Source organism: Delphinapterus leucas, chromosome X, assembly GCF_059928025.1.
Source record: "Delphinapterus leucas isolate spDelLeu-1000000601 "Yukka" chromosome X, BTC_Dleu_Yukka2, whole genome shotgun sequence".
Taxonomy (NCBI): Eukaryota; Metazoa; Chordata; class Mammalia; order Artiodactyla; family Monodontidae; genus Delphinapterus; species Delphinapterus leucas.
In genome coordinates this window covers 49,471,573-49,487,824 of record NC_143150.1, presented here as the reverse complement: position 1 = coordinate 49,487,824, position 16,252 = coordinate 49,471,573, and the positions used below count along the sequence as shown (strand labels likewise).

Genomic DNA, 16,252 nt, shown 5'->3' with positions numbered 1-16,252 from the left:
ACCGATCCTCTGTGCGGGAATCTCTCTGCTTTGCCCTCCACACCCCTGTTGCTGTGCTCTCCTCCATGGCTCCTAGGCTTCCTCCCTCCGCCACCTGCAGTCTCCGCCCGCGAAGGGGCTTCCTAGTGTGTGGAAACCTTTCCTCCTGCACAGCTCCCTCCCACTGGTGCAGGTCCCGTCCCTATCCTTTTGTCTCTGTTTTTTTCTTTTTTCTTTTGCCCTACCCAGGTACGTGGGGGGGTTTCTTGCCTTTTGGGAGGTCTGAGGTCTTCTGTCAGCGTTCAGTAGGTGTTCTGTAGGAGTTGTTCCACGTGTAGATGTATTTCTGGTGTATAGGTGGGCAGGAAGGTGATCTCCGTGTCTTACTCTTCCGCCATCTTCCCCTCTAGGATCAATAAATTTTTTTTTTTTTTAAATTAGCAGTGTCCTCGTATTTATGAGCAGCAACTTTAAGCCAGCACTCAAATCCTTGTTGTTTAGGAATTTGATCTGTAGGGTCAAAGATGCGTGGATGGGAGAATTTCAACGTTAGGAATTCAGGAAGCAGTGGCTATATATTTCTGAAATTTGGGGGTTTTTTGTTGTTTTTCTTTGGTCATTGTTCAAAAAACAGATGGTGGGTCTAGTTTTAAAGTAAATTATTAATTATAACTGTTATCCTTTTTAGTTTAAAATCAAATGAAAAACATAAGACTAGATTAGTCTTGACTATCAAGTGGAATTGCATGTACTCATGAAAAGCCACCATTTCTGGACCAAACTAGACTCTTATTAACTATAAAAACATGATGCTGCTTAATTTATTTGGGTTGTAGTGTTACCTCAGTGGTTAGTTGTCAGTTTCTGAAAACAGCAGTTTTCAACATTTCAAGATTTTCAATTAGACTGTAGTGACAAACGCCAGTCTTGCTAATCACTAGAGTTTAGTCAGTAAAATTACGATATGGTCTTTCTTTAACTATCATCAGGTCACTTAGTATCTGCTTAATCTTTTTACGCTTTAATAAACTAAGGGAAAGATTGAGATCATTAGATATCCAACTGTAATTTAACACTGTCAAGATTAAGGAGGGGATTATGGTCATTAGGAGTAAAATGGTCTCATTTATGGACTAAGAACAATGAGTCCCATCAATAAACTACTTTCTGCCTCTAATGATCCTACTTCTAATTGTGTGCAAATCTAGCAACAAACTCATTACCTACTTTCATTCTTGAGGGGACGATGGCTTAACAGAAATTCTTTGAGTATGTGTTGCTTTTATACTTCCTTGACTTTTGGTACCTGTTTATCAAAGCAATAAATTATTTCTAGGTGAACTGGTATGTCTCTTAATGGAAATGTGCTGTGTTCTTTCTCAGTTTTTCAGCATAGATTTGACAGAGGAATAGATTTTCTAAGATTAGATAAGCTCCAAAATCAATGGCATCTTAATCTTTACATGAGTCATTCATTTTAGACAGATATCTGTCTTATACAATTTCCAATTCAAAATACTTGAATGTTCTAAGAATTGAAAATGATCTCAGTGAGGGGTTCATAAAGGAGGCGTCTCATGTTGGGCTGTCTGTCATTCTCTCACCTTTATGGTAGAAATTCTCTTAACCCACCTCCTCGTAACCACGTTGCCTGAGAAATCAATGCTCACATTTTGCTGGATATAAGGTGTTGACTGATGCCCTTGCAGCTAGTAGGCTGTTCTCAAGTACATCCTGGCACTTCTACTCCTAACGTTTGAGATCATGGCGTGCCATGAGTCTATTGTGCTTATTCTCCAAACCTCCTGTATATGTCAGTTGTACTTGTTATTTCAATTATGTCTTTCTTTTTTTTTATTTTCTAAATTAAATTTTATTGGAGTATAGTTGATTTATAATATTGTGTTAGTTTCTGCTGTACAGCAAAGTAAATCAGTTATACATGCACATATATCTACTCTTTTTTAGATTCTATTCCCACATAGGTCATTACAGAGTATTGAGTAGAGTTCCCTGCACTTTACAGAAGGTTCTTTCTTTTTTTTCTTATTTATTTATTTTTTATACAGCAGGTTCTTATTAGTTATCTCTTTTATACATATTAGCGTATGTATGTCAATCCCAATCTCCCAACTCATCCCACCACCTCAGTTATGTCTTTCAATTAAATATTATGTGAACCAAGAAATAGTGCTTAAAAAATATGTCATTTTTATGAAAACTACGTCGAATGCTTTGCAAAATGCTTTATGCTTGATAAAGTCATTTTAAGTTTGCTGTCTAATCAGGATGGGTAAGAAAACTTAAAAGATAGGAACCAATTCCAAAAGCCTTCTGTACTCAGATTGCTCCATGAATATATTTAAATTCTAGCAACTTAAATCTAGAAACCAATCTAGAAACTGGCTGAGAGGGTATATTCTGTGTGTGGTTTATATGCAAGCAAGCCTCAGTACGGAACCAATCAGAGGATCCTAACTCAAATAGAATACCTTAGCTCTACATCAAAAAGATTGGCAAATGGGGCTTCCCTGGTGGCGCAGTGGTTGGGAGTCTGCCTGCCGATGCAGGGGACGCGGGTTCGTGTCCCGGTCCGGGAGGATCCCGCGTGCCGCGGAGCGGCTGGGTCTGTGGGCCATGGCCGCTGGGCCTGCGCGTCCAGAACCTGTGCTCCGCGGCAGGGGAGGCCACAGCAGTGAGAGGCTCACGTAGCGCAAAAAAAAAAGATTGGCAAATGAATATTATTTATACTTTTTCTGTTAAAATATTTAAGATGTATATCATGTTTTATGAACACCTACTTTAACTGAACTCTTTGATTAACTGACCCTGCCTGATTTTCTAATTGTCTTTCTAGTCATGTCTAGTGTATTAAAAACTGTATTGCTGCTCACTCATATTCACTAGAAGTGTTAACTTCATATTCTAAGTCCATCATTTTTTCTCCTTTCTGCAGTGTATAAATGGGCCATGTGTGTTTATACCTTGAAGACTGTATTTCTTCCCCCAAGACAAACTCAATTTCTATAGGATTTTGTCATTTTACCCAGTTAAGGTATTAAAAATCATACAAACAAGCTGAAGGCATCTGTCTTTTTTCTCTCTCTTGTGAATATTATTACCAGTGTGAATATGTTACCAATAGCATACAGACCATCTGAGGAGGAGAGTCTCATGGTGGCCTGAGAATAATTTTGTTGGCAATCTTAATGCTAAGATCAGAGATAAATAGGGAGGGCTTCTTGTGGGGCCTTGGTACATCCTGTAAGAAAAATGCGATGCCTCTGCTCTAGAGGAACTTAAAATCTTTTTGAAGAGATAAGATTTACAGATAAGAAATACTTAGAGAGCCGTATAAGATACTGAAATGCCTAGATGGTAAAGGGCAGATTATAAATTTTCCAGGAGCTAAGAGAAAGATAGTAAAAAGTATAATTATGTTACCAAACCTAGAATGTTTACCCATCTCTAATGATTGAATCAAAGAATGGCTCAGGAAGACTTGGAAGTCTGGGTGTTATCAATGGAACATCCTTTCCATTGTAAATTGGAGAATAATTGATAAAACATAAGACTACAAAAATAAATACTATATTAGGAATTACCTAATATAATTTAAAACATGACAAGACTTGTTTCTGAAGGGTGAAGAATGAACATTTGTTTAAAAGCATGTAATGCAAATGTTCAGGTGGTCAATGAAGTCAAAAGAATTCTGCTTCTTAGGATGGAATTAGAACTTGTTGCATCATCTAAACCTTGGCATGGAGATACTGACCTACAAATGGCAGTTTCATCTGGTTCAGCCATTACGTTTATACTCAAAATTCCCATGGGGACATTAATCAGTAGAAATGCATATATCTATATATATATATATATATATGCATATATATTTCCAATAGTCACATTTAATATGTATAAGAATGCTATATAGCAATATAGAAAATATATTAATATTAAAATATATATCACATTTATTCATTCACTTAATTTGATCAGCATTAACAAAATACCTGAGCTATTCATGGCACTGAAGTGTTCTGGGCACAGTTATAAGACTTACAAAATCATTGAAGCAGTGTGGGTCAACATGATACATAAATAACATAAGGGTATTATTTCCCCATTCTGCCCATTTATCATTTAGGACTTGATGTAGTTTGTTCTTAGTTGACTAATGATTAGACTATTGGTTAGTAACATGTTTTTTTCATTTCACCCAATATTTATTCAGTCGTACTATGTGCGATGCACTGTGTTAGGCCCAGTGAGAAGAGCAAAAAGTACCTCTGACCTTCAAGAACGTGACCGGAATATAATTTCCCTGATAAAATGATTGCAAAGAATTTAATCAGGTTGATTAAGAGAAATTTTTTTTTAATTTTCTTTATTTTTTGGGTGCATTGGGTTTTTGTTGCTGGACGCAGGCTTTCTCTAGTTGCGGCGAGCGGGGTCTACTCTTCATTGCGGTGTGAGGGCTTCTCATTTCGGTGGCTTCTCTTGCTGCAGAGCACGGGCTCTAGGCGTGCAGCCTTTAGTAGTTGTGGCACGTGGGCTCAGTAGTTGTGGCTCACGGGCTCTAGAGCGCAGGCTCAGTAGTTGTGGCACACGGGCTTAGTTGCTCCATGGCGTGTGGGATCTTCCCGGACCAGGGCTCGAACCTGTGTCCCCTGCATTGGCAGGCAGATTCTTAACCACTGCGCCACCAGGAAAGTCCTAAGAGAAATTTTTAAAAGACATTTCAAACAGTTCTTAGTTTATTCCAACTCTTGCAAAGTCAAACTTACATGCAATAGTGAACACTGAAGGAAACCAAGAGTCTTCTTTAGATCCCATAAGAAGAGGCAATAATCAAAAAGTCAAACCCGTTTGCTACGTTCATGTTAGTGAATATAAGGCATAGTTAAATAAAACTGACTGCAAAATTGAGATCCAGTTTCTTAACATCCAAGTTATTCCTAGGCAAATGTTTAAAACCTTAACCTATTCATATTCTTAAATTTTGCCCTCCCCCGAATTTATATTAGAAAATTCAGCAAGTACCTGAAGCAAATCTTAGGGGGAAAATGATAGTTTTGCTGCCTAATATTTTAAACTTTGACTACAAATAATATGAGGTCATGAGTCCTAAAATGATTGGGGTCACATGCTGGATTCTGTGTTTATGGTGGAAAATTTGAAAATACTCTTTTTTACGAGGAAAGAATTCATGTAGAAAATGAAGTCTGTTGATGTATAGTAAGACAAAAAGAAGTGTTTTACAAGCGAAAAAAAGAAAGTGTTTTCCAACTTGGCTTGTTGTTCTAGTACTACTCATTAGTGTATGATCACTACTTTCTTTCTAAGATCATACCCTTTATTAGGCAGCAATATTCTGCTAATGGAGAAAAGAAAATGAGCGGTTTATAATTATGTAAATAAGGCATAGTTTTTCCATTTCTGAAAAGTAATAGAACTTTTCCCCCCAAATGAATAAAGTCTCAAATAAAATTAGAATCCCTGTACCTCGCTACTCATTAAAGAGTGACACTAGTAACAATTTGCAAAGAGCAAACTGTAGAAATGCAATAAAACAAGATCATCTTGGCAAAATTGAGATTTCTCTCTGTACGTCATGCTAAAAATGCAGCTGAGAGCTGGTCTTTGCAAGATCAATGAGGGATCTCTGCATGAAATGTGATTTGCATATTTAAAGAATTGATTTAAACCACAGCTTGTAACCCACGCCACAGAGAGAAAAGCAACATAACATGGATGCACCATTGTCCATCTATGTGTAGCAGAGTCCATGTGTTTGTCAGATGGACACTAGTGCATTTTTAATTCTCAGAGGCAATAAGGCTGGTGTATGAAGTTTACAGAAGCTATTTCATTTTATGTCCACCATGGGTATTGTGACTATTGTTTATTTCTGAGATAGCACAGTAATCTTCTATTAATTTGTGTTACTTTAATGCCTTCTATCCTAAAAACCTCTTGATTTGTATTCAGGATATTAGTCATATTCATTAGTTTCTAATTGCATTTGGTAACCTCTGGTAGCTTTTGAGACTTCAAATGTAATTGAAGGTTTTCATTTTAACTCATAGAATCAAGGAGTGATGGTGACATCAGTGTTCTAAGAAGAACACATTTTCCCCTGGAGGCATTTGTGAGATGGATTGAAAGTGTGGAGACCAGTTGCAATAGTCTAACCTCTGGGTGATGTGAGTCTCAGAAAAGTGGCAGTTGCCATGGAAAGGCAAAGATGGATGCTAAAAGGCATTTTGAGAAATAACGATTGACGAGAATTGGCTGGGTGTGGTTAATAAAAAGGATAAAGAGTAAAATCTAACTCACTGGTTTTAAGAAATGACAGCTGAAAGAATGGTGGTACCATTGTGGCAAACAGGATAATTGGAAATAGATTTTGGTTTCTGGCAGAAAGTGGTTGCCCAGGTTTGGATATGTTGCTTACCAGGACATGGACCACCCAATGGGATGTGTTTAGTTGGTAAGTGAGAAGAGAAGACTGTTCTTCAAATGAGAGGTAGGAGCTTGAATATAGAGATTTGGGAATCCTCAGCTTATATACAATAATGAAAGCCTTGATGTGAAAGCAATGCCTTAAGATGAAGAGTTTTTAGAGAAAAGAGCAGAGGGTGTTGGGAATGCTTCCATTTACATGGTAGGAAGAAGCATAGAAGGCAGCAAATGAAACAGTTAGAAAGAAGAGTCATATTGCTCTATAGAATGAAAGAAAATTTGTATTTGGAGTTGAATCAGCATGATAATAGTGGCCTCAAATAATTTTTCCAGATACCTAGAAATTTCATATCATATACTTTGGGCCTAAAAGTAACCATTTTATGAGTTGATGGAATTCTAATGAATACAAGTATCTGTGGCATAGAATAGAGATATTCCTGAAATGTTTCCTATGAAAAATATATCTCATGTACTGTGCCTTGCTTTCTAAATATTACCTTTATACATAGAAAAGAGAGTTAGGGGGCTGTTTTGGCCCCATCCTTCTGCCAACTACAATTTCCCTGTATCAACATCTCTAACACCATCAACTCAAGTTTTTTATGACACAAGCACAGTTTACAAAGAGTTTTCACAACTCATTTGTAACTTTATCACCACTCTATGAGGCCAGCAAGGCAGGTGGTATCATTCGTGTTTTACAGGTGAGAAAACAAAGACTCAAAGCGGTTTATGTGTCTTGTGCAGTCATATGGAAAGTAAGTGGGACTCGGGTCTTCTAAGACCAGCTTTCTTTTTGTTGTTATCCTGCTGCCCCACAGTTATTATACCTTCCCTGAAGACTACTGTAAGTGAGACTAGAATTTCATCAAAGCAGATCCTAAAGGTACATTATGAATTTACTCCCTGTTTTACTGAGTAAAAATCCATTTAGGCAATATTCCATACATTAGGTCAGAGGTCAAAAGTGACTGTTTACTGGGCATTTTGAGGCATATTAATTCCTTCAGGCTTCTTGAGTAAATTACTCTTGAAAGGGTTCTTATTGGTACCCTCCAGAGGCCCAGATGAGTTAATTGGCTTACAAAACATATGTGGATTGCACTCAGGGAATAGTTCACTCATCTCTTAACATCTGGATGTACTGTTTTATTTTTTTTTTTACTATTATGTATTCATGTCTGAAAACTGTGGCCATTTAAAAAAAATATGGCAAGTAAACAGTATGTATATAATTAAGAATAATTCACTGTAGCTCTATGCACATTATAAGAATGTTTAAAAAAAGAAAAAGCCCTCAAGTTTATAGCACCATGTTAAAAATGTCCCAGTGTATCTATGTAACTATGAATTCAGTGTAATTTAAATAACTAAAAAACATTTTTACAGCAACACTCCATTCTCATTTTGAGAGAATTACCAATTATATTTATATTATCTGCTTTGAAAATATGGGAAACAAGATTGTTCAAGATGTTTGTGTGCATGTCATTCCATGAACCAAAACACAGTTTTTGTTAATCTGCATTCCCCTGGAGAGATAATAAAATATTGCTCTGCTAAAATCTGATTTTCACCTTATGCTAATCATACCCTCTTCCTCAGACTTCTTCTCCTACTCCCTTCTAACTATAACACTCCATCAAAACAAGAAGCAAAACAAAAACATCCTCCAAGAAAGAAAATTACAGAACTACAAAAGCAGTACAAAAACCAAGAAAATGAATATGTCTCTTTAGTAGAAAATAAGAGATGAACGTTGATGACTCTGCCATTGAAAATGAGTCCCATTCTACCACTTGGCCTCAAAGTTCCTTGGTCTGGATTCCATCCCCATGAATTTTTCTCTCCACTTCAGCTCCCCTAAAAGCATGGAAACAATAGCCTTTGTTGAAGAATATGGCTGCCTCCAGGATTCCACACTTTGAAATGTGCCTTTCATTCCCACAGCCATCCTCACACAGCCCTCGCCTCTCGAGCCTGTCTGTTGGCCTCATTATGACTTCACCTTTACCCTTCCTTACCCTCTCCCTTTTCTTCCAGTCTATCAGTTCCCCTCTAGCTGCACTCACCACATCACCTGACCTGTACATTTCTAGCACACACTGCCAGCACTTTGGAATCTCACACTTTTCCTCAAGCCCCCCTCCTTTTGTCTTCTGTCATTCATACCTGGCTATTCCTATTGCTCTGTTCCAATTCCAAGTCCTGCATAGATAACAAAAGTCACACAGTCCACCTGATGGGATCTTCTATCCCATGATTTCTAACGTTGGGCCCCTAATGGAGTAGTGACCGATTTCCGTTTAACTCAAATCCTCTCTTGTTCTCCCACAACAGCAATTCCAAACTGTGTTTGTTCTCCTCAAGCCCCCAAGTCCATCCTCTGTATGCCTAGAAGATCACCTTTTCTCCTTCTTGACTGAGAAGATGGAAACCACCCCTTTTATTTACAGTTACATGTCTCAAGGAACACATCATCCTCCATCTCTTTCCAAAGTTTCTTACTTCCTGCTCACTTATTTTTATTGAAGTATAATTAATTTACAATATTGTGTTAGTTTCAAGTGTACAGCAAAGTGATTCATTTATACATATGTGTATATATGTATATTATTTTTCAGATTGTTTCCCATTATAGGTTATTACAAGATATTTAGTATAGTTCCCTGTGCTATACAATAGGTCCTTGTTGTTTATCTGTTTTATCTATAGTAGTGTATATCTGTTAATCCCAAACTCCCAATTTATCCCTTCCCCTCTTTCCACTTTGGTAACCATAAGTTTGTTTGCTATGTCTGTGCCTACTCACTCTTTAACGCTTATAATCTGACTGGTACCTCTCATCAATGTATCCATCCTTGTATGTACTTGATTTAACCTCCTTACAAAATTACAAGCTCTGAGCATAGCAGGACTGTGCTTTACTCCTCTCTCAGGTCCTTGTCCTTTGCTATTACAATGTTGTGCCATTAGCAGACACTAAATAACCATGGGTTAAATTACGGACATAAAAGAACTTCACATACCAGGTTCCGCTTGTACTTCTCATACTTGGAAATGCTGCTTAACTAAAACTTGCCTTTCCTTATTCCTAAGAGCCAGTAGAGCATATTGGTTAAAAGCACAGACTAGACTACATAACTTCACATACTAGTTCTGCCACTTACTACGTATATAACCTTGAGGAAATTATTTAGTCTCTCTTTGCCTCAGATTTCTCATATGTGAATAGGGATAATAACAGGATATATCTCCCAGAGTGGTTATGAGAATAAAATGAGTGTGTGTGTGTGTGTGTGTGTGTGTGTGCACGCATGTGTGTGTAACACTGGGATGTGTAACTTGTCAACTTCCTAAAATGTATTGGATTATCATTTTAAAGCCCAAGTTAACTACAAATAGATCAGTTATATAGTATACTTCTTGGTCAATTATTTATTAGATCTTTAGAAAAGTCTGAAAGGAAGTATAAGGTAGAGATATAATACTGGATTGATTTGCATCCCTCTGTGTTACTTTGACAACTGATCATTTGGCCACTGAGATCACATTTCATATTACTTTATAATGGCTGATTTTTCCTCTTATATTGGCTGGCTTACAGGACCTGGCTTTGAGTTTCTGCATGCACCTATTGCTGTTATATTTTACTTAATTTGAAGATTTTTCAAATTTTGCCAGAGGTGCCTTGATCCTATCTGCCTGTGCTATTATGCTAGCTGTATAGAAAATGCTTTTTTTTTAGCTGTTAGATAATGATTCTGTTGATGCATTTGGCAGAATAAGCTTATATAATAAGCTGCACCTTGTGGAATTCACAGCATGCATTTATCCTCAGAAGGATGGAAATAGCTGTTGTAAAGAGACTCAGGTGCATTGTGATTGGAAGAGGAACCAGAAATCCACAGACCTGGCTGTACATACATGGACAATCACTTTTGATTTCTCTCTTCCTCCATATCCTCATGAGCTATCTGGGCTAGGAAATTAATGTTGCCCCTCCCAAGAGTGTACTTTTATTCATCTAGAGCTCACGGTGTTTGCTAGAGGTGAGGGGTGAGGGGTGAGCAAAATGGGTGAAGGTGGTTAAAAGGTACAGACTTCCAGTTATAAGATAATCAAGTTCTAGGGAGGTATGTAATGGATAGCAAGTGACTGTAGTTATGATGCTGTGTTATATATTTGAGAGTTGCTAAGAGACTAGATCTTAAAATTTCTCATTACACACACAAAAACTTTGTAACTAAACTTATTGTGGCCATGATTTCACAATATATACATATATCCAGTCAGTGCATTGTACACCTAAAACTAATACAAAGATATATGTCAATTATATCTCAATTAAAAAAAATAGAACACAGGTCAGCAGACTTTTCCCATCAAGAGTCAGAAGTTAAATATTTCGGGCTTTGCTGACCATACAACATCCATGTCACAAGGACTCAGCTCTGCAGCCGTAGGCAATGTGTCAATGGCCATGTTCCTATAAAACTTTACTTATAGACACTTAAATTTGAATTTCATACAATTTTCATGTGTCACACATTTTATTCTTTCATTTTTTTGCAACCACTTATAAATGTAAAAAGCATTCTTACCTTGCAGGCCATATAAAAACAGGCAGTGAGCCAGATTTGGCCTATGTGCAAGTAGTTTGCCAACTCTTGATCTGGAATAACAATTTATACATGTATTTATATATTTGAGGACATACAGTACGTAAGGTATTACCTTGCGGTGCTTGTATTCATGATTATTTTCACTTTCCTTTCCCTGATTTCATAAATGATCATGAGGCATTTGAAAAATCCGAAGAGCCTTTGACCAGATTGTGTGTGTATGTGCTTGTAGATATTTTTGCCAGAATACTTCAAAGTCTCTGAGCTCTTTATTCACCTTTACTTTGCCGAATGTTTTCCCACCTGTGTAGATGAATGAAGATTTTTGACAGCTTTTCTTTGCATGACTTTCAAAACTAGTTGCTACTTAAATTACCCAAAGGTGTCTGTAGCCCTTCCTTGTATATTTGATGAGTCCCTTTTTGCAGGGGTGGAGGGACTTTTCAGGAACATATTTGAATAGATTGCAAATTCTTCATGACAAAGTTCAGATATTTTGGGGGGGTCTTATGGAAGATGACATTTAAAACATCCTTTGTGCCTCTAAGGTAGTTCATTTCTTCAGGACCTGAGACATATCCAGTGATTTTTGGCGGGTAGGTGTTGCTTCATAGAATCTCCCTATACACTTAAAAAGGTTCTTTCCCTTCTTTGTTAACTGTCAGATTCACCCTATGTCCCAATATTTTATCTCCTATAAAATTCAGAATGAACATGAGTGATATGGGGGTACCATTCAAAGTTAGGGAGTGTCTTTTCTTTTACAAAGAGGTTATTAAAACAAAATGCATTAAACAGTTAAGATCCTACTGTACATAAACTTTCATAAGATGATTTTTTTTCAATTGACATGAAAGAAATCACATGTATTACAAAGTTTTTGTGAATTTCATATTATTGGCTATATAATTATCATTCATATCATTGTACTAAAGTTTTTACTTAATTATTCCCTTATCTCTGATCATCTAGATTGTCATTTTATATAAGATCATATGACTTTCTTTGGCTAAAAGCCTGGCTTCTCTTTCAGGCTTTCTTTTTTTTTTTTTGAAGACAGTTAACAACAACTAGTATTACTGTGTCAAATGTTAGAATATTTATAAGCCACTTAACTCTAATTCTTTTCTTGGAAAGTTATGATTTTTTTTTTTTCGGTTTACATTGTACGAGAGTTTCTGTAACTGTACCCTCAGCAGTACAAAGTAGTCTACACTTTAAAAATCATGTTTGCTAATTGGGTAAAAGAAACATGGTGTCTCAGTTCAGACAAAATTGATTAAGCACTCACTGTATGGCAGGTACAGTGTTAAAAGCTGAGAATAGGAAAATATTTTTGATAGCCTCGCTGTGCTTTCAAGGAGCTAAAATTCTTTTGAGAGAAGTAGCCGTATAAACTATTAGAATGCAATGAAAAAACCTTAAAAGAATCAAAAGTACTATGGGAGCACTGAGAATGGGGTTACTACATCTAGAGATGTCATGAAAAACTCCATAGACGAGTTGACCTCGAGCAGAATGGGAATTCCAGAGAAAAAGAGTAGAGTGATGGTTACCAGTGTGGCGTGGGATAAATTGGGAGATATTAGTCAAAGGGTACAAACTTCTAGTTATTAGATTAAGAAGTTCTGGGGATCTATTATACAGCATAGTGACTATAACTAATAATATTGTATCAGATACTTGAATGTTGCTAAGAGAGTAGATTTTAAATGTTCTCACCACAAAAAAGAAATGATAATTATGTGACGGGATGGAGGTGTTAACTAAAGCTCTGGTGGTGATAATTTTGCAGTATATAAATGTGTCAAATCAACACATCAGTATATTTAAACTTACACAATGCTATGGGTCAATTATATTTCAATAAAACTGGGAAGGAAAAACAAAAACAAACAATAAAATAAGAAGTAGTAACATTTGCTTTTATCCCCCCATTATGGAGGGCAAAATTTTTTTTTTTTAATCAAGTGAAAGGAAGCAAGTGCCTCTGGGGAGTGGGAAATAGGGGGCAGGAGACAGCAGGTGCTATTTTCGTAACCAGTTTTATAGAATGATTTGACTCTATAAATTATGTACATTTATAACTTTCATAAAAACAGAAAACTATGCTTAAAACTTCCACAAAGAAATAATTAAAAGTTGCTTACATTCTTTATAAAGAAGAAGAATGGGAGTTCATTAGTCCAGGGTAGCAGAAAGATATTCCAGGCAGAGAAATGTGAACCAAGGGAGGGAGACGTGAAAGAGAAGTTGAGGATGGCAGTTCAGGAGCATTAAGTGTGGGAGAATGACCTTAAATGAAAATGAGAGATAAGGAGATGGAAGTCATCTGTTTAAAGGCCTTATACATATTGATCCTGTATGTGACGGGAGAACAAAAAGAAATAACATCTTTCTAATTCTATAAGGTGCTAGTTTATATGATAAGAGCTCTGTCTACATCATTTCACTTTATCACTATGACAACCTTATGAGGTTAGAATTGTTTTCCCCATTTCACTGATGAAGAAACTAAGGTTCATAAAGGTGAAGTAACTTGCCCAGAATCGCATAGTAAGTAGTGGATAAAGAATTTGAAGTAGGTGTGTCTGACTCCAAAGGCCATGCTTTTTTTCTCCACCATAGCATAGCGCACCATTGGATACTGAAAGATTTTAAGCATTGTGGTGGCAAAATCAGGTTTTAGTTTTTAAAGAATAAGTCTGGCATAGTGTGGAACCAGATTTTATGATGCCATTGTTGACTAATTTGGAAGTGTGTTTCTATTCTAGGAGGACTATTTAGTCGGATGTATTGTTAATTCGGATTCCAATCCCAATTCTACTGACACTAGTCAGCACCTCCTAAGTGCTGGGCACTCCACCGCATGTGTTTTACCACATTCTGTAAATTAGTGTTTAATTGTGGTTGAATACAGTATTTTAATGCGTTTGGCTAGTTTGATCTGCTAGAAAAACTGTTTTGGAAGAACATATATGATGTTCAGGGCTAAATCTCTTTTGTCAGCAAGTATTACCAGCATGACATCTGGTTGTGTGTCATGTTTAGAATTTCCTGTGATCACAGCTTAAAAAATGTTATTCTGCAACTTTTAGCAGCCAACCATATTTAATACTGAAATAGTGGTTTTGATTTTGGTGGGAAATTGGTAGACCTACATAATGAATGTCAATTTCTAGTTGTCTGAGGTTGAAAGTAATGACCATTTGTGTGGAATTCTTATTTGAGTTTTCTTATCCATCACTGGCTCCATAGAAGACCTCCAAATCCTTTATAAATTGGCAAAATAATTTCAGTAAAAGGGCCATAACTGTTAAACATTTATTTTCAAATACTGAAGGATAGAGATTACAGTGGCAAATGTAACTCGCTGACTAACTGGAGGGACAGTGATGGACCTTTTGAAATTGATGGAAGGTGAAATTCATTTTAAAAATTTAGAAATAAAAATAAAGGGATAAATAAATAGATCCTTTAAAAAAAATAAAGGAGAGAAGGACTTTATCACGTCCAGGGCAGCAACAGAGTTACTGACTTGGGAACTAAAGCAGATGTGTGCAGCATCCCTTTCTACTCAGTACACTCAGGAGTGGTAATTATATTGTTCCACTCTGATTAAAATACAGGTAATCACTGCTGTCGGCCTTAAAAAAAGAAAAGTTCACTGATAAGAAACTCTGCAATTAATTGCAATGACCATTCAAAGAAAAACAAGCAACAGTGAAAGCTAGAAATGTATATACCCTAAAAGAAGTTTGTAGAGCTACAAACAGGGAGAAGACATGTTTGCCATGAATACCTCAAGTGGAACTGGTGGGAAAGAGGGACCAAAGAAGGATGAAACCTACTTTGTCTTGTATTGGCTAAACCACCCTTAACCCTTCCACTTGTACCAGTGTTAATGTATCAATTATGTACACTATAAAGGAAAAACAATCGAGTCTTTCAGATTTCTCATTCTTTTAAGGAAATTTGGGCAGATATTTTCTTGACTCTGTGCTTTAAAGGCCTGCAGCTTTTAGATTTTGTGTACTCCCCCCCACCTCCAAATGCAATTAGCTGTGTGGCTGTTATTAGCAACATTTGTTTCAAGAGAAGTATAACAGCAAGACTTTTGGTGGGGGGGAGACAATAGGAATATCCATGGTACCTATGAAAGTTCAGAGTAACTCACAGCAAAGTAGAGGAAAGAGGAAAAATAGGAATAAATTACAAGCATAGCCTAGAGGAGAATGACCTTACCCAACATCTAGAAATGTTTGTACTTGGAATGAGTCAAGGATGAGGAATTATTACCTAGACTTATACAGCCAGAATACTAACTGTACTAAATTATATAATGAAACAATGTAACTGAAGTTGGATCTGTATACAAATGCCTCCCTATTTCCTGTATCCAGCTCAGACCTCTCTTCTGACCTCCAGATCCATATATCCAACCTCCTATTTGCAATCTCAACTTGGGTGCTTCATACAGTTGAAACTTAGTTGGTCCAAAGCTAAATAAACCCATGAATATTCCCCCCAAATCTCCCTCCTGATGTCTCCGTTTCCTTTGTTCATGCCGGAAACCCAGGAATCATTCTTAACAATTCCTTCTTCCTTACTGCTCACATTTTATTCACCCCAAGCCCAGTCAGCTCTGTGTCTAAATTACATACCACAACCATCTTTGGTCACCCTAATTCAAGCCACCATCACCTCCTGTCTAGACCATAATCATTGTTTCTTAACTCTTCTCCCCTTTTCTATTCTTGACCCCCTCCCTCCATTTTCCACATAGCTGCCAGAGTTTAGTCTTTTTTAAAGTGTAATTTTCATCAGCCTCCCCTGCTTAAAGCCCTTCAGTGCATTCCCATTACTCTTAGGGTGAAACCTAAAGTTCTTATCATGGCCTAAAAGGCCCCACCTACCCCTCAAACCTCATTTCCTCTTTTAATCCATTGTTAGGTTATTAGGCAAAAACACTTAAGGTATAGTAGATTTATGAGATGATAACACCCAGATAAAGCCCCACTTTATTTATGGACTGATTTCAGTGGTGAGGAACTTAGAAAATCATTACAGTTATATCCTCTAGTTTGTTTAGTTTGCATTGCCAATCTCTTATCTGGGGGCATATAGTAATCCTATTAGTATCCACAGTCAGTTAATGAAGAAGGAAAACGTAACTC

At 36.8% G+C, this 16,252-nt stretch overlaps 1 protein-coding gene across 3 annotated transcripts in view; it reads left to right on the top strand.

Annotated features, from left to right (window-relative positions):
- DIAPH2 (diaphanous related formin 2) overlaps nt 1-16,252 on the top strand; it is an 887,827-nt gene that overhangs the window by 545,090 nt on the left and 326,485 nt on the right. The window lies entirely within an intron of this gene.